We start from the raw sequence: 19,568 nt of genomic DNA, 5'->3' as shown, positions 1-19,568 counted from the left end.
ACTAATGCCTCAGTATTCAACCATGGACACATCATCTTCCTTCTGATACTCTGAACAATCACACTCACATTCAGGATACTTAATATCATGTTTACTATGAATCTTTGTAACTATTCTCTTCTTGGAAGATCTCTTTCGACTCCTCCACAATTGTCTCCAAAATGACTACATTTACCCTTGCCGGTGGTTGTGGTGGAGGGTGTGCATTAAGTCTCGAGGTGAAATTCACAATGGGTATGCCTCTTTCATTTTTGTGTTTACACCGCAGTTCACACCGAGGGCCTTGACAATGTCCATCCTCAAGCCCACAATAAGTGCATGCTTGATTGTTTTGTCTTTGCTACGTATTCCAGTTCTGATTCTGTTGTCTTCTAGATGCTGCCATTGTTATATCTTGGGTTAGCTTGTGCTCCCACTTGATTAACAACTACTATTTGTGCATCTTGTGTTGTTGGGCTATAGATGAAGAGGTAACCTCCCTCTATAGCTTGGATTATACCAACACTTTTCTTTATCATGATTATCTTTTCCACAGTACTCACATGGTACCTTTTCTTTCTTTGATTCTACTCCCATACTCTTCAGTTGTTCCTTAGTTATCTTCTCAAGTTTAGAGTCTCCTTTAGGACTCCTTTCCTCTTTTTTCTTGGTTTTGGTTTTAACCTTTGTTTTAAAGTTCTTGTCTTTTCCTTTTTTCTTCCTCTTCTTTCCTTGTCCTTCGTCAACCGAATCTTCATCAAAACCGTCATCTTTTGAACTATCACTTTCCTCACTATTTGAGTCAAAGTCTTATTAGAGTCATTGTACTTTTTCTTATTTACCTTCTTTTATTTGTTCTTTGATGCTCCAGATCTTGTTTCTGCCCTTTGAGCGGCTTCCACCAGATTATTGAAATTATTTGCTTCATCAAGTTGGTCACGGCCTGCTACTATAGTCTGCAACTCCCTATTAAGCCCTTTGCAAAAATAGCCTCCCAACTGTTCTTCCGAAGGCCTATGCAGTGTTTCCATCCTTTGATACAAAGTTCTAAATTTTTGTCATAATCTTCCACTAACAAATATTTCTACTTCATGTTGCAAAGCCTTTTAAGCACTGCCTCCGGTGTTTTCTGCTTATGAAATCTTCCCAAGAAATATCCCTTCAACTCCTCATATGTAGCAAAGTGTGGTAGCCCATACTGCATGAACCAGCTCATTGCTCTCCCTTCCATTGTGGCTGCAGACTATGATTTCTTTACTCCATCTAATAATCCCTGGAAACCACTTACAATCCATCGGGTTTCAAACTACCCTACACGACTGTCAGGCTCTTGTCCTTTTTTCCCTTTGAACTTTGTAGCTTTTACCAGTGGATTTGGATTTGCCATGATGATAGGTGGTTGACCAGTTTGTCTCCTTCTTGGTTGAGGTGGCAATGGATTGAAAAAAATTCTTCGGGCTACAACATAAACTCTTGCTGCTATATATGATCCATAGGTCATTTTGATAAGGACTTCTAATGGTGACTCTAGGGTCAGAGGCTTGGATTTTCTTCCTCCACTTCTAAATACTCTAAACTCTGAGTAGAATCTATAGAGGATCCTTCCCTACTCAGAACATAGTCGACATCGTCACTGCTTTCTCCATCTTGTTGTTGGATATCGGTTTGACTTGAGGCTTCAAACTTGACTCTCGCCCTGGTAAAATAAGTGTGATCTCTTTGGGTAGGAGTCTCCTTTTCTCCTGTGTCCAACATTCGCTACCCAATCCTCCATGAAGGTAATGATCACACCCTCGGTCGGTAGTCGGAACTTCTGATCTTCTTTATGTACTATCTTTCACATTACTTGCTTGTAGATTATTCCATACTTTATGACCATAGGATTCTTGCTTTCGATCGTCTTCTTCCAGAATGAAAACGACTTCTTCCTCCTTCAATCGCACCCAGTCGTCTTTCTTACATCATCGTTCTCCTTTGAAAATTGCATCAAGATCTTCACCAACACTTCCTTGATGTGTATCCTCCTTATTGCATTGTCCCACCTTGCGCTGGGATCCAAATTTCCCTCTTGTTCCTTCGTTCATTCTTCCTTGATGTGTTTACAGAATTTTCTTGACTGCAAAAACTTTTTGTTGAAGACAAACTAGACGTCAATTGGCTTGGACTTGGAAGACGGAAAAGAGAATATCCATATCACCGACACATGGTCTGAGAGGCTTGTTTGACACGTATTCTCCCTCCATGGGTGCATGCATCCACCACCCTCCTTCGTTTGCCGCATAGAAGCGATTAAGCCTTCCTGGTTTGAATTTAGCACCAAGTCTATGATTTGACCAAGTGAAGCCCTGCAGCCCTTCCTGATCGAACTCAATGCAATCAATTAGCCCTTTGTTGAGCACGAGTTCATCCCAGGACTCACGTTCTTGCAAGGTGGAGTAGGTTGTGGCATGGGATCTATCTTCCACACCTTCAATGAAATTCCAGTCTCCTCCCACCAACGAGTGTTCACCCTCCAACTTAGAATTAAGGTCAAACGAGCATCTAGCTCTCTCCACAGGGGCGTTTGGAGCCTATACACATGCAAACCCTACTTGGAAGTCATCAATTAAGGCTGAGACTGCAACAAGATAGCCATCCTCATCCTTGAACTCATCCTTCACCTTAAGATATTGGTGCAAGAGGATAGTTGTGCCTCCTCGACCTCTAAACGGGAAATTCACAAACACATTGAATCCCAACTTCTTACATGCAAACCAAAAATCGTCATTCAACCCAAATTTGATCTCCTGAAGAATTACCACATGCGGTTTGAATTTTTTGACTACCTCCAGGCATCCTCTTTTTTTAAATTTCCACAGCACCCTCTCACATTCCACGACATCACTTTGATCCTGTCCTTGCATCTCTCACCCCCCTTAACTTACGAACATCTTTCAAGAAGTTAAATATGTTGTCCCTGGTCATCCTGGCACTCCTTGCCATGTCCTTGAGCCTCTTAGTGAGGCTATGTGTGGTTGGAATTTTATGCAGCCCATTACCTTCACCTTGACCTTTCTCCTCGTTCTTCTTATCGTCATGCACTCTCTTTTTGTGGTTTGTATCGGGAAGGGTCTCCTCTTCATCATTGGAAGAGGCTTGTGAAGAGATTGGCACCAGTTGTGGGATGGTCGAGTGTCCAGAAGCATCCCCGCCGAGGGATAAGGATCCATATTTTCTTCTTTAACTTTCTTCTTAAGGACTCTATGCATGGGAAGAGCATCCCGGACAAAATTACCTTTCTTTCCGACAATTCCATTCGTTAACTGACGGAACGACCTCCATGACATCCTCTGAATCGACCTCTCAATCGCTTGATGGAACCGCCGGTGTGTCCTAAGAGGTCTTAAGGTCACTTGCAGTATCTTTGCCTTCGTCCTTCGTGGATGGGTCTTGGACCGTCTTGTCACCTTTTGCCAAGGCCATTTTTGCTGGTTTATCTAGGCAAGGTCTAGCAAAATGGCCAACTTTCCTACAGATAAAACATGCATCAGGAAAGAGGCCAAACTTAACCTGGATTGGGAGCTTGAGGCCTCCCAGGAGTTGGGCTTCGATGAAGTCAAGCATTGGCTATGCCCTATCCCATGAAATTTATACCCTTTTTTTGCCAAATAGATCTCTAGCTGCTCCAGGTGGAATAAGCAGGATTCTACCTAGCGTTGTTGCCAACTTTTCAATGGTTTCTTTCTTGTCCACTGTCTGTCGAAACTAGTGTGCAACGATATGTTGGGGAGGCCCTTCATGTACGCGGGAGCAGCGGTTTTGGCAATCCCTTGGAGCCCTCTTTCTCCATTGATAAATTTTCATTAGCATTAACCACTACAATCATACAGCTCATCAAAAAAATTGTGCATAAAATGAAAGAGGGAGGCCTCTATGGTTTCAACAAACATTGAAGCTCTTATTTCTTATGTCCATACTTGTAGATTTTCAAAAAACATAGACACATATCAATCCAATTGCTCCATATACAACTAGAACCTTACACAAATACAAAATACAGTGGATGCAAGTTGGACTAGCACTTAGATTTAACAATAAAGTTGAAAATCCCTTACCGCAATGCCACAACCACAACACTCTCTCCCTCACCCTCATCCTCTCATGACTCAAATGTGGTCCACCTTACACCAAAACGCTAGGTGTAGGAACTATGTACTTCAATATTTCTGAAGGAAGAGCTCGTGCAGTTTTTGCAAGCCTTGTAAGAAGGGAACTAGTAGGAAACCAAGAAATATTCCCATTGATAAATGTCATACTACTTTCAATATTCTCATTCGCTAAAGGTATTTTTACCATTATTTTCAGTAATGGTTAAATAGAGCGCCAATATAAATCCTATTGCCACTAATTATCCTATCAATATCACAAATAATGTTGAAATTACCAGTGGTATATTTACTAGTATTTTTTTGATTACAAATGTCATGATATTATTCTCATACTAATTTGGATCAAATTTGATTTTTTGAATGATGCATTAATGTAAACGTGGGAAAAAATTAAATACAAGGCAATTTATAAGCAAAAGTAATATTAACAAGAGTAACACAAACCCAATGCAAATACCATGAACTAAGAAGAAAGTCTACATGGAGGAGCATACTACCAACTTCCCTTTGCTTAAGAAAAGGAAAAAAATATAATATCTTTATGATTAAATTATAAGAAAAGAAAGTCTCTAAGAGATGGGTGACCCCATTGGTTCAAACTTCAACCATTTATTGGATCTCCTAATTTACAAAAACAAGATGAATTTCATTCATGTGGCTTGCCAAAGAGGAAGAAGAAGAAGAGGAGGAGGAGGAAGAAGAAGAAGAAGAAGAAGGAGAGAGAGAGAAAGAGAGAGAGAGAGAGAGAGAGAGAGGGCCAAAGAAGACGTAGTCAATGAATGCATGCATTAAAAGCCCCTTACAACAGCCTACAAACAATTCAATGGAGCATAATTGGACCAATCACCTTAAAATAAAAAGAAATGTCTAAAAAAATACCCATTTTTCCCTTCTTATCACACATCTTCACTAAGGCCTTCAGGTGGGCAGGCCAACAAAGGTTTGAATAGTTTTTTTTTTTTTGAAATCACCCAACTCACACTTGGTTGAGGCTATCGAGGGACACCCTATCCTGCCTCTGGATTGGAAGAGGGCGGCATGTCCTGCCACTTGGATCGGAAGAGGGCCGTCGCCCTGGTTTGAACAGTTACATCTAGACCTTCCTAGCGCAAATTTTGTAAGGGAAAGTTATTAGCAGATGTGCCCAACCATAATTGGAGGAAGAAAGTCCTCGAGATCCTGTACGCCCAATTTTAAATGAATCTCGCGAGCCCCACGTTTCTTACAACTCCACCATAAATTTTCATGATGAAAGATATCTTGTGGAGCCTTAGGAAAGGTGCAATGATCTTCGAATATGAACACATCAGAGCTTGCTGAAACAGCCGTCAAGTTGAGCCTAAAATACTCACTCTCACTACAAGGTTGCATTGATGCCCTTCAGCCCTTCTTCATCGACAGAAATCTGCACTACTACTACTACTATTACTGTGTTGCATCTGTGGGAGGCTCGAAGCATAGAGTCAGCTCGCAATTGGCTGTCGCTGGTAGCTCCAGCCACTCCCACTTGTCTTCCCGCAAATTGAACTTGATTGCGCGCTGCGCTCCGCAGGCCATCACAAGAATAAGCTCTCCTTCGCCCACATATCTGATCGGCATCAAAACAGATTTTCGGTATTCCTTGGCTTCCTCCAGCATGCCTTTCCACATCTGCAAAGGAGCCCTTGCCACCTCCTTCCACTCTTTCCTAGCCGCGTCCAGTTCCCACACCACTCCTATCGATTGGATCGCCTCATCTGATGAGTATGCTCCCACCAATAGAGTTCGCCCCTTTGGTCCTTGCACGAACTTAGGAGGAGTGTCCAGCAGATGTTCCTCTTGCGCAATCTCAAAGGTCAACCCGGGAGGTAGCCCTGCTTCAACACGCTTCCAAACATCACGCCTTACGTCAAATGTTAGGAGCGATCTAGTTTCACCCTGGACGGAATAAACGAGCTCGCCGATGCAGGAAGCGCTTTTGGAAAATATCAAATCCATAGCCGTCCGACCTTCTCCAAGTATAGACCGGGGGAGGGGCTTCTGCATCCATCGCTCGGACCGCGAGCTGTAAATTTGCAGAGTCGCGGACGTCCTGTTGAGAAGAACAATCCAATAATCCGTGCGCGATGCATCCGTGATCACGGCCCAAATCTTGAGGACGCAAGAGTCGATGGGGTCGGGCAAAGTCTTCCAAGCGCCGGTGAAGGGGTCACCGACGAGGTAGCCATTGGAAAGGAGGTGGGAACGGAGGCAGACGAGGCCACGGGAGCCAGACCAGTCACGAACGTAGGAGGCGGGGAGGGAGAGGTGATGCCAGAGGCAATCGGAGGGGCTCCAGGAGGAGATAGAGACGGAGTGGTTATAGAGGAAGAGGCGAGGGTGGAGGGGAGGGTGGAGGTGAAGGTGGAGGAGGCGGAAGTGGGGGGAAGAGATGGAGGAGAGCCAGGAACGGGAGACAGATAGCAAAGGCGGAAGGGAAGAGGACGGGAGGTGAGCAAGGATAAGCTCAGAGAGCTCGGGGGGGAGGCAGCTCCACGAGGCTGCCAGGCCCTTCGAAGAAGAAGAAGAGTTTGCCATGGACCTCGTTTACACCACGTTCACGCCTTCTAAGTATTTGTAAATGTACCTCTCTTGACTCGGTCCTTCCCTCAAGGAGAATGGGTGTGTTACAACTCTCGAGACATTGGGCACGCTTCACTACACCTCCACACTACAACTTGTCCATGCTTACACACACTTTTCACCCTCTTGCTTCTTGAACTTTAACACGAAGCACGTACAATGGGGCCCCTATATATAATTTATGATGGCATCGGCACCTTTGCCAATGCTGGAGTAAAGTTGCAGGGACACGGAAAATGGCAACCAAGAGGTCTCTGTCACCCTCCTAGGTCTAAACCCCAACGATAGCACTATGCTAACATGAAGCAAGTACTATGGGGCACCTATATATAAGATTGCATGATCACCTTTGCAAATGCTAGCCTAGCTTATAGCAAAGTTGAAGGGACATGGAAAAATGGCAGCCAACCATAGCACTAGACTATATCAATGCTAACACGAAGCAAATACGATGGAGCACCTAATATGTAAGATAGCATCGACATCTTTGCAAATGTTAGCCTAGTTGATAGCAAGTTGAAGGGCCACGGAAAAATCAACCAAGAGGTCTCCCTCACCCTCCTAGACCTAAACCCCAACCATAGCATTAGATTAGAATTGCCATGCTTAATGTAATCAATAGGAAAGGTCATAGGGACAATCACATGCCCCTAGTGTTGGTGTTCACCAAACTCCACTAGATTTGTACAATGAGCCACTATTAAGAGCTGAACAATGGCATTAAGGAAACCCAATGGAGACTTTGTTGTTTTTGCTAAAAACCCCAGGAGTAGGGGACCTTAACATAAACATTTGCACTGTAAAATTTGCCGAGGAGAACTCAAGCTACGCAGCCCAATGGCAACACCTGGGGATGGTGGGAAGATCGTTGGACTCTTCCACTTACTCTCCCTCAAGCCACCATCACCTACACTCCAATGCTATAGCTATAGCTACCTCTGAGAAAGATTGGAAGAGCCACTCTCCCACAAGCCCACAAGCATACAAGTAGCCAACCCCTTTAAGGTTTATGTCTCTCAAAGAATTGGCACTATGAGACATGATGTATGTAATCTTGTCCAAGGGCCCTCCGTACTTGACACAAGCAGAAATATGTGCTTTTATAATGACAAGCCATGTCTATTGAGGGTCTATTTAGTGTGTCGGTGACACTTCAATACAACTATAAGAAGTAGAATGAGACATTTGTACTTGTCTATCTTTGTTAGAGTAAAACTTTATTAATTTGTACTTGTCTATCTTTGTTTAAGCAAAACTTTATTAATTTATGCAACTAGAGAAAATTTATTCAACTAATAAGCCTCTTGAACATAGACTTCATGCAAATCTTCCCTTAAGTGACAAAGGTGGTCCCACCTCCACACATCATTAAAAAGTCTTGAAAGGTCATCCACTATGTGTGACTTTAATCACGCTTAAGGTCACCTTTTTACCATACTGTTCTTGCCTATTATCTGTCCTACAATTTTCCCATCATTTCCACGTGAGACATTGTCATTTTTTACTATCATCCCAATAAGATATCAAGTAGGTATATTATATTCAAGGCCTTCCTTTCACGTGAGACATTGTCATTCTTACCAACTATCATCCCAATGAAATATATACAAGTTCTATTATACTCAAGGCCTTCCAAATAAGATAGATACTAAACCTATCATATTCAAGGCCATTCCATAAAATAAAAATAGTGGAGGATAGTTAAGTTCGTTTTATGCCCCCCATAGATGTATGCGTCCCCTGCAATGGCTTTGTGATCATGAAGAAAAAATTTTGAAAACTTTAAACAATGATTTTGTAATATTGTATACATAGATGTATGAATACATGCTTCTTTCATATTGCTAAGAAAACTCGGTGTCTATATGTTACCAATGAATGTACATTGCTCTATGTTTTAGGTCCTCCCATTGGGGATGCCCATCATCTATATCACAGGATTGCATAAGTAATTGATACACTCAAGCTTCTCAATAGAGAGCTGATTGAGAGGTTAAGCACAACACCAAATTCTTGGTTTAGCTTGTTGATGATCTATAAAAACATGCTATAACCTCACAAGAAGTAAAGTAACTCCTTTATTAACAAATACATATTATAGCATCACAAGAAGTAATGACATGTTCCTTTTTAATATTACACAATTGCTTTTTGCATTGTCCTCCAAATGACATAGTCATTAGGAAAACTGGGAGCTCACTATGTGTTTAGCTCCTTTGCAAGACCACATAATTAATCATGGCATATCTTTGTTATTTAAACTTTCCAAAGCTTATTGCCATAATCAATGCGTCATTTTATAAAAAGGTGATGAGATTTCAAAGCGATTGGACAACATTGCTCAAAAAATGACATTGCGTAACCACGCCACTCTAGAAGAAGCAAACAAGAGATGGCTCCACCATCTCCATTTTGATTTAGAAGAATAGCATACGCTTGTGCAAAAATGACAGAACAAGCAACATGTAGGTTCCATGCAAAGAGTGAACATAAGGAGGGAAAGCTTACAATATATCAACTTATGGTGTGATGAAGGCATTTATTTGAAATGTGTAATTAAAAACTATACTCCTCCATTTTCTAATCCAACAAGATTTGCTGGCCATTTGTTCTTTGCTCCACATTTCTTGGAGATCTTTGTGGTGGGGAGTTTGGGCATAGTGGAGGCCAACTTCTGAGTTCCAAGAGAGTATGGATGAGAAAAATGAGCCCAGATTCTTGGGAATGATTATGTAGTGAGATGCTTAGGGTTCCTTTCCGCATCTTCCCATTGCTTGCTAGCTCACTGCCTCCTTTACTCCCATCCTTTTTATCATAGATTCGACCTTGTTGTGGAATCATGACCATATAATGTTGCACACATTTTTGGGAATTTGTGGACTGACTCGGTGCTTCCTCTAATCGTGATCTCACTTAACTATGGCAAAAATCCTGATTTGACATGTAACAAACCCTTGGAATTTGCATCCATGTGGTGTCGCATCGTGGCTATCTGAGTGAATTCTATACTAATGAATTGTTATTGTGGCAAAAAAAGTTGTTTCCCCTTCTAGGTTTTCCGAGGTGGTGGTCTCATCATCAAAGCGCTTCTTGACTTGGTAAAGTCTGACCATATACATGATGGATGAAAAACCATATACATGATGGACGATTTTTCTTCATTGCTCCCAATGGTGCATTATATAGTAGCATTACGCATTCAAAGAAGGGATGCTCTTTTCTTGATGTGGTGGTTATTCCATTCCTTTCTCCTCCATTGGATCACACTTTGCAACTAGGCTATACTTTGTTGATCTTGACTTCTTCTTGTCCATTTGAATGCTAGATAAAACGGAGTGTGATTTGCCATGACCTTGAATTGTTGAGATATGGTGCCATGTGCACATAGATTAGAGGCTAAGGTATGGTGTAGGAATGTATTGAAGTAGCCATCCTAGGGTGTGGACTACATGATGTGAGGATGTGGATCAAGGACATCCACAAAGAGAGATGTGGATCAGAGGATCCCACTAAGTGTTGACTATTCTAAAGGCTCTCTCTATATAAGAATCCTATCATGTATTGTTGATTACACACATTGCAATAGATTTAGTATTTCCAACTTGGTGTCTCTTTCCTCATGATTTTCAATATATGGTTTGAGCCTCCATAATCTTTATGTTATTGAGTGTTAGACTAGGATTAGCATGATCCCAAACTCTTGTCATGGTATGAGAGCTTAGGTCTCATTGTCCTAGAATAATTTTAGAGTGAGATTGATTCTAGTGATTTTCATAGACTTCCATTCATTACCATTAAAGAGGTTTCAATCCATAGGTCTCCTATGATTTCCATTATTCCTATGAGAAAACTATGAGAGGGGTTCTTAGAGCACATTCTTCCTATTCTCCTTGAAAATTTTCAAGAAGCTTCCATTTTGAGAGAAAGAGAGACTCTTCCTGTTTTTGCTCCTCTACGCAATCGACCCAACAATTAGTCAATCCATGCAATGGATGACCTGAGTGTTTGAGCGGTCCCAATTTTTGGAGGCTTTGGCCCCGTGCATTCCCTACTCACAGAGATTCCTGAGCACCAACTGTCTATCCATAACGACTTATCCAATCTACTACTATTTTAGCACCACAGTGGCCAGTATCTCCTACAATGGCTACATGCAATGGCTACATGCAATAGAGAACTAGCACATTGATGCCTCTAGACCTATGAGCAGTGCCTTCCAAAACCACATCTAGCAACTTTCTACCTCTCCAATGGAATGTCAACAACAGTGAGCCCTTCTATAACTTTAGCAACCCACAAGATGGGATAGCAAGCAGCACTCTCGCAGCACTGGACTTAGCAAAAAAAAACATTAACATCAAGCAAGCTTCAACATTACACTAGACTCAAGCAGCTTGCAATGACAAACATCTCAGCTAGACTCAAGCAGCTTGCAACGACAAACAGCTCAATGATTGACGTTCAACAATGCAACTGACGAATTTCACGCACAGAAGAAACAACCCTCCAATGACTACACGAGCCAAGGTAGATTTGTAGGCATTCACGGGACGACGATTAAGAATTGCAAGCATTTGCAGGACTATCGCCGCTTCATCCTCAAGCTTCACAACGCCATCGCCATTCATTCGCAGATTTCCACAAGCCCAAGTTTCATAACCTTAGGCCACATGGAAATGCCACATGGTAGATAGGGATTAATTGTGGTTAGCTTCAATCTTATCAGTGGTTTGGCACACCTGCTTATCCTGCCATGCCATCTAACATGTGTCAATATGCCACATTAGTAGGCAAGCCAGCTAAGCACACATCTTCTTACTAAGCACAATTTGTAAGCTTCATGTGAACAATCTCTGCCACATAATCAAAGGCCTCTTCTCTTCATAAAAACTTCGACAAGCCATAACTTGCAATCTAAAAAGAATTTGCACTCATGCTCCAAAAAGGAAAAGTGGTTGCCTTTTCAAGCTCTACGCGCTTTATCAAGTATGTTTTGTTGTATGCAATTAGACACTTCCAGATTTGAAAGTTTCTTCAACTGGTAAGACCTTTGCAATGGCAATACACACCCCAACTGTTGCTGAGAAGTTACCGGGGAAGGATTCCACACCTGGTCTATAACAAATGAGGTATCTCCTGATGCACCAAAAGCTTTGGAAGACTATAAAAGAAGATATACCCACTACACAAAATGAATCTTGGAAGGAAAAAGACGAAGCAGCACTATCACTCATTGGCTTGCACTTGGGTCCCAACATAATTCATCAGATAGACTCTAAGGATCATGCCAAAGATGCATGGGATGACTTGAACACAGTTTTTGGTGCAAAAGCCAAAAACCAAGAAATTCATATTAAGATTGAAATGGTTCACAATGAGCTTCAATGAATCCATGGAACAATTATCAACAAGATCAAAAGCATTATGACCCAACTAAAGGCATAAATGCAAAAGTAGGAGAAAAGGATGAAATCCTCCTTAAAAGCATGCCTGAAGAGTATAGCGCATTGACAACCACTTTGAAGAATATTCCAGATCCAAAGTTTGAGGAATGTGTATCCTCTCTTCTTGAGAAAGAAAGAGAGTTGAAGACATCGACATCAACATCTACATCAACACGTAGCAACAATAATGAAGAACAGGCATTGTTCAGTAAAACATCAATGAAGTGTTACCATTGCGAAAGGATGGGTCACTATCAAAGTGACTGCAGACTGAAGAACAAACCAAAGTGTCACCATTGCAAGAAGCTAGGACACAAAGAAGAAGACTACAGATTGAAGAACCAGCAGGTCAACTACGTGGAGTCATCATCAAGCCTTGAGCTAAATGACAACAACAACATGTATTGAGAAGCAAAAGCCTTCCACCTTCAGCCTATATTCTTGTAATCAAACCTGACCACCTGCAAGTAGCCATGCAAGCACTCAAGGGAGGTATTGACATGTAAAAACCACGCTTAACCACCTTAAGTAGAAATGTATGCACTAAGGGGAGGTGATGGATTTGCAACTCACATCTAACCACCTTGCAATAGCTAATGGATCATGGCACCAAGGGGAGGTGTTGAGATATAGTGCCATGTGCACATAGATTAGAGGCTAAGGTATGGTGTAGGAATGTATTATAGTAGCCACCCTAGAATGTGGACTACATGATGTGAGGATGTGGATCACGGACATCCACAAGGAGATGTGGATCAGAGGATCCCACAAGTGTTGATTGTTCTAAAGGCTTTCTCTATATAAGAAGCCAAACATGTATTGTCGATTACACACATTGCAATAGATTGAGTATTTCCTACTTGGTGTCTCTTTCTTCATGGTTTTCAGTATATGGTTTGAGCCTCTGGAATCTTTATGCTCATTGAGTGTTAGAATAGATTTGCACAATCCCAAACTCTTGTCATGAATGCCATTTGGTAGGCCCATAGTGCCATGTGGAGCTTGTGGTCCCAATAATTTAGGTTCTTGCTCACTGTTTTTTAGAAAATCATTTTCAATACCTTATTTGTTGCTTTGGCTTAACCATTTTCCCTTGGGTAGTATGTTGTCGATTTCTTGTGCCAGATTATGAATTCCTTTTTAATGATCTCAATTACCGAATTGGTGAAGTGAATTCCTTGATTTGACATGATTTGAATGGTGCATCCAAATCTACATATGGTATTTTCAAATATGAACACCTTGCTATGCCTTGGGTTGTGTAGTCCTACAAGGTTTTTTCTTTGTCCCACTTGGTGACATAACTGATTGCTACCATGATATGCTTATTTCTCCCTAGATGTGTTGGGATTCCCTTTTTTTAGAAAGCTTCCCATGATTAGGTTGATTGCATTGGAATTTGATCTTGGAACAATAGCCTCCCTACCCATTGGTATCCATTAAATATTTATAATTAATATTTATAATTGCGAGCATTTACATAATTTTAAAAACATAATACAATAATGAAGTAGTGCACCTAGGACGAGGTGATAAACGAGGCCTCTAATGATGTGAAAGTTTCAATTATGGAGGGAAATTCAATTGTGCTTATCTCAAGACAATTGCCCTTCGGGGATATCGGTGTCAACAAACTAGAACATTTTGTCATACCAACTGGGCACAAACATTGGAATGTCATCTTGCATATCTACCTTGATTTCAAACAAGCTAGTATCTGAGAAGTCATCAAACAAACAAGTTGGTCCTTTCTCCACTCTCCAGTCGAGACAAATAGTCACAGTAATCACATGCATGGAACTTGGAATATGGACAACTAAGGAATCAAATTCTTCCAATAATAACATCTGATGAGCTAACTTACCCATGATATTTGGTTTGTTGATGAGGTATAGTGGCACTAAATGGGAGCTAAATGGTCCACATGAAAGTGAACTTTTTGCCGAGGAGGTAGTGCCAAAACTTCTTCATAGCATAGATCATGCCAAGTGGCTCTATTTCAATTAGACCATGGGATAATGACTGTGAGATTGTAAAGTTTTGGGTTGCCAAATTGGACATGAAGAGGGATGGTCATGGAAGAGATTTGACATTTACAAAAGTATGGCATGATCCAAAAGGTAGGTTAAATACTATGGATTACAACACATTGTATACCTGTTGTATACTACTTGTATGAAAAAGAATGGGTCCCAAACAATGAACTACCTTTAGAGCAACCCACACAAATAGTCATAGTTTCTTTGATGTCAAAGACAAACAAAACTAAGAAGCACATGAAGGAGTATTTAGTAGAACCAAAAATAAGAGTAGTGAAAACAAGTATTATGCATACACAACAATTTTTAAGGATGCTCGCCAAGGAGAAAGTAGAAAGAGATAGTGCAAAGGAAAAGTTGTCATGATAATGGTGGGGACCGTGGTGGTTAGATGAGAGTTATTATAGATGCCAACCAAGTTGCAGTTGATGAGACATGGGATAAATAATCATGATAATCAAACCACATCTTGTAATGGGCATTGGGAATGTGTAATTTATACTTCAATCTTTGTAAAGCTGAAATCAATGATTGTGCTAGTATGCATTTTACTCGGGCGCTTGTCAAAAAGCAACTATTGTAGAGACAAAATTCAATCATTAGAAAGGCCATGGGTAGTGCTCCTTAACTCAAGCATCAAAATCTCTTGTTCAAAAATTCATTGAATGTAAATTCCATTTTGCATATATGTCAATAGATATAAAATTACAAGCATAGCTATTGCTATTCTTTGAAACGTGAATGAGTCTTTTCATGTTGCTTTTGTATTTAAAGGTTTTTAATTTGTGCATGTCAATATTGTGAGCATCATTGTTCTTTACACTGAAGTTCACATTCAAAGAGGTTATTCTCAAAGGTGGGAAAAAAAGAAGGAGAAGGAAAAGGACAAGAGAACAAAAAGGAAAAATGAAAGAAGCTATTTGGAGTGTAGCAAAAAAGGAGGAGAAAGACAAGGACAAAAGAGAGAGAAAGGAAAAATTAAAGAAGAGAAATAAAATTGGCAAAAATGGCACATCATGCATGCAATTGTTAATTGTTTCTTATATATGCTAAATTAAATAGTGATTGTCCTCCCTAGATTTTAATTATTTGATTTATGGTTTTCCAACATCGTCAAAAGTTGGTCAATTTTTTTGGTATGAGGATATTTAAGACATATGAACTTTTTGTATAGCAATACAACCAAAAACCATACATGCACTCTCACTTTGTGAGTTAATCCTCTTATGTATGAACACCAACAGTTCCAGCATGACCAAGGTCATTGTCATCGTTGGATGATAGTGGATGATCAATCCTCCTTGGCACTATCAAGAAGAACATTGTCTTAATCCCTGTGAAGACCTAACACTTCTTCCATTTGCAAAAACTACATGAGTCTAGAGGAGTATCCAACAAGATGTGTGGCATAGAATGGAACAATTTCTTAGTACAACATTCCTAACATTCTACCTTGAATATATCTTCTGAAACTGAACATTCATAAGATCTAAAGTCTCTACCAAAATGAAAGCATCATTTCTTCTAAGCTTTTTAAAGAGTTTATTAAACATTGATCTCTTTGATCAAGAATATGCCCAACCAAGATGAATCCAAGTTTGATCTTATCAACAATTCCCTTCTGTACAAGAATACACATGTACATGAGGAATGTGTGATAATTATTTTCTCTTTCCATATCATTGAGCTAGACATACATTGTTATTGGAAGAGGACCTTCCCATTATGTGATAGTGTGATGCATTTATTGTGGCTGATAGATTTTGAACATTGTGTAATTTGGATAATTGAAAAATGCCTTGGCTCGGAGTATTTGTGATTGATAGGCAGATATTACTCAAATATTATTTTAGATATATTTTAGCATAGCTTAATGCTTACAAATGTGAAGGGTCACGACCTATCGGACGTACCTCTTCAATCCACGCTTAGAAACATATGAGAGCCAAAATGTGACGTTCTAGGATTGTGAGTGTGCAGCTAGCTTTTTGATCTACTATTATAAGAATTTTGCATTCTGAAATGGATATTACTTCTTCTGTATCTGTTGATCTATTTCGAGCAATTCAGATGGTATTGTTATTTTTTTATTCCAATAATGTATTCTCTGCATTATCCGTATAACGTCTTGCATTCCGTATACTAGTTGTACATTGTACTTTGAGTTTCTGTTATTTTGGAATACTTTTGTGAGTTCTAGATGAACCCCAAAACATTGGCAATCATGATGTTTGTGTACCCTACCAAGTCCAAGCCTGTAGTTGCCAAAGAAATAAAGGTTTTGGGTAGACGATGAAGGTTAATAGGCATAGTTCTACAGCGAAATAATTTCTATTATGAAATTGATAAAGATTTGATACTGGAGAAAGGAGAACCATCCGAGAAGGGAAGTTCAAAATACGGTGGAATGGAAAGTAATTGGTGATGATCTGCATGTCAAATTTGATGGATAAGTCAGGACCCATTGCTTCCCGTACGCAATTACACCAACGGCGATTGCAAGAACCAGATGGACAATGTGTACTATTGAAATGAAAGAAAGAGGAGAAGAACTCTCAAGGGCAAGTGGTGGAAATGAAAGTAAGAGGAGAAGAACCCTCCAGGGCAAGCGGTGAAAACATCCCAATGTCATCTCAGGATGATGCTGGTATGGCTTTGCCAAACGAACAATTGTAGCACAATTTGGTTTTGGTAATCGAAACTACGACCGTTGCTTATGGTACGGCCCACTCCAGCCACAAAATTTGTAGATGATGAAATTCATATGCAAGTAATAGAGGGATTAAAACCCATAGCCAAGGAAGCAATCAAAGAATCCAATGATGATTAACAGTTTAGAAGCACCCATAGTAGTCCATGGTATCCAAATACGATAGATCGGGCCAAACAAAGGAGAAAGGGAGAGGCTCGTGCAAAATCTAGCATACGTAGGACCGAAAGACTTAGTAGGACCCAGCACTGAACTCAATCTATTTAAGGAGTTCACTTCAAATGCTGCAAATTTATTTAATCTACACAAGTAGAAAGATCAGGTAAGTCAATTCTTCTCTCCAACATTTTTTAATCCGATACTAGTAATCCCAGCATGTGTAGAAAACTCGGTTGCTCTATGGAATACAAAAGCTTATCTAAACCCAAAAATACCAATTAATCCAACCCTCTAGCCATAAGTTCTGGTAGACTAAGTACTAGCAATGCCACAAGTTACAGAAGTGCCACAAGTGCCAGCAGTGGCAATAGTGGCCATAGTGCCAACAATGCCAGTGGTGACAACAAGAGCAGTAGCACCACCGATTCCGTCGACTAACCTAATGAATTTGAATGCAGCAAGTTTGAAGTGCAATTCAGCGAGTTTAGGGGTTGAAAGAAGGATGACCCAGATAGCCACGTAGCGCAATTTCAGACCCGATGGTGGGCGAGTGGTTTCGACACAATATTTGGGGATCCAAAAATATACAAGAGTTTGTAGGTACCTTGAGTGGTAGGGCGATGAGTTAGTTCAACCCATATGGCCTAGCACAGTTTGCAAATTATACAAAATTGAAGATAGCTTTCCTATGTAGGTTTCATAAACAAAAAACATACAGCAAAAGAAATTGATAGTGAAAGATTATGCATAAAAATTCTAGAATCTCAATGCCAGGTTGGATGCAGCGGAAAGACCCATAGTTGACATATTGGCAGCAAGTGAATTGGAAATCCAAGGTGTTAACAGCTTCAATGATTTGATAGACACATCTAAAAGAGTGGAACGGAGATGCAGATCATTTAAAAGTCAATCCAAGAGTGATGACTCAAACAGTGAGTCTGATTCTGACACAAATGAATTCGGAAGTGATGCAAATGAGGGTACAGATTCCAAAAGTGAGGATTCAAAAAGTGATTCAGATGATGAGGACGATAAGTCCAAAAAGAAGAGGAAACATAAGGAAAAAAAGTCTAGCAAGAAAGAGACAAACAAGTCAAGAAAGGAGAAGAAGAAAACAAGTCATATAGAGAAACTCCTAGAGGAAATACTGAAGGGTTTACACTAACATTAGCGGCTTAGCTAACGTGCGAGATATCTATGAAGAATCATCCAATTGGGGTAACAAAATATGAAGAGGAGAGAGGAGAAGCATGGAGATAAGAAGAGAGGCCACAGCTAGAGAGCACACCACAAATGACTAACTGTACACTAGATTTAGTTGAAAATGTAGAATATATACAAACCCATTTAGCGTTAGGGCATCTAAACCTTTCCTTTATAGCACTCTATATGTGTTAGTGCTATGCACATGTAATCACAAGATGCGTGATCTCTCAACACCTTCCCTCAAGATCAACATCATGAAGTAGGCCTTCCCTCAAGATGGTGATTTCGGGGAATCGAACAAGGACTGATCATTACATTCCATCACACCCCTTTAATGGGAATGTCCTTCCTCTGTCTCAAACTAAGATCTTGTCTGTGTTCCTCGAAAAGTTCTTTACCAAGTGGTTTGGTAAAGATGTCTACAACATTCTCTTTCCTATCACAATGTTCTAGTGTGATGTCACCAAGTCTACCTAGACTTCATCGTCTAGTTAACCATTGAGAAAAGCATTCTTGACATCAAGCTGGTACACATTCCATCTCTTGAGCATCGCTAGTGATGTTAGGAACCGTATGGAATCCATCTTTTCTACTGGAGCATAAGTCTCATCATAATCTTGACCATATTGATGTGGAAATCCTTTTGCAACTAGTCTGGCTTTGTATCTTTTACTACTTCCATCTGCATTGTACTTCACTTTGTATACCCATTTGTTTGCTATGGCCTTATTTCCTGGTGGAAGGTCGCATAATTGCTAAGTATTATTCTTGTACAAAGAATCCATTTCTTCATTCATAGCAGTTTGCCATTCTGGCTTGTTTACTGCATCTTCAAAGTACACTGGCTCTTTTGTAGCCATGATAGTAGTCATAAGAGCATAGACCATCTGAGTTGATGTGGCTATGCTTGGGGTGTTTCTGGCAATTCTTGCTCTTTTTCATCAACCTGTTCTATAGATGACTATGAAATCGATGTGTCTATCTCCTGTGTATTTGAGGTTTTCCATTCTGATTCCTCATCAAAGATTACATCTCTAGAGATAATGACCTTGCGATTAATGGGATCATACAACTTGTATGCTTTGCTTTCTTCACTGTAGCCAACCATGATGCATTTACGTGACTCCGCATCCAATTTCCTACAATGATCATCATGTATGTGGGCATATAATATGCAACCAAATATGCGGAGATGCCCAGTGTGTGGCTTATGTCCAGTGAATGCTTCATAAGGTGTCATACCTCGAATCACTTCAGTCGAAAGCCGATTAAGCAAGTAGTT

This window comes from Dipteris shenzhenensis, chromosome 27 (genome assembly GCF_047967505.1).
Source record: "Dipteris shenzhenensis isolate YYH24624 ecotype China chromosome 27, Dip_SZ_1.0, whole genome shotgun sequence".
Lineage (NCBI taxonomy): Eukaryota > Viridiplantae > Streptophyta > Polypodiopsida > Gleicheniales > Dipteridaceae > Dipteris > Dipteris shenzhenensis.
Note: the sequence above shows the minus strand (reverse complement) of the source record.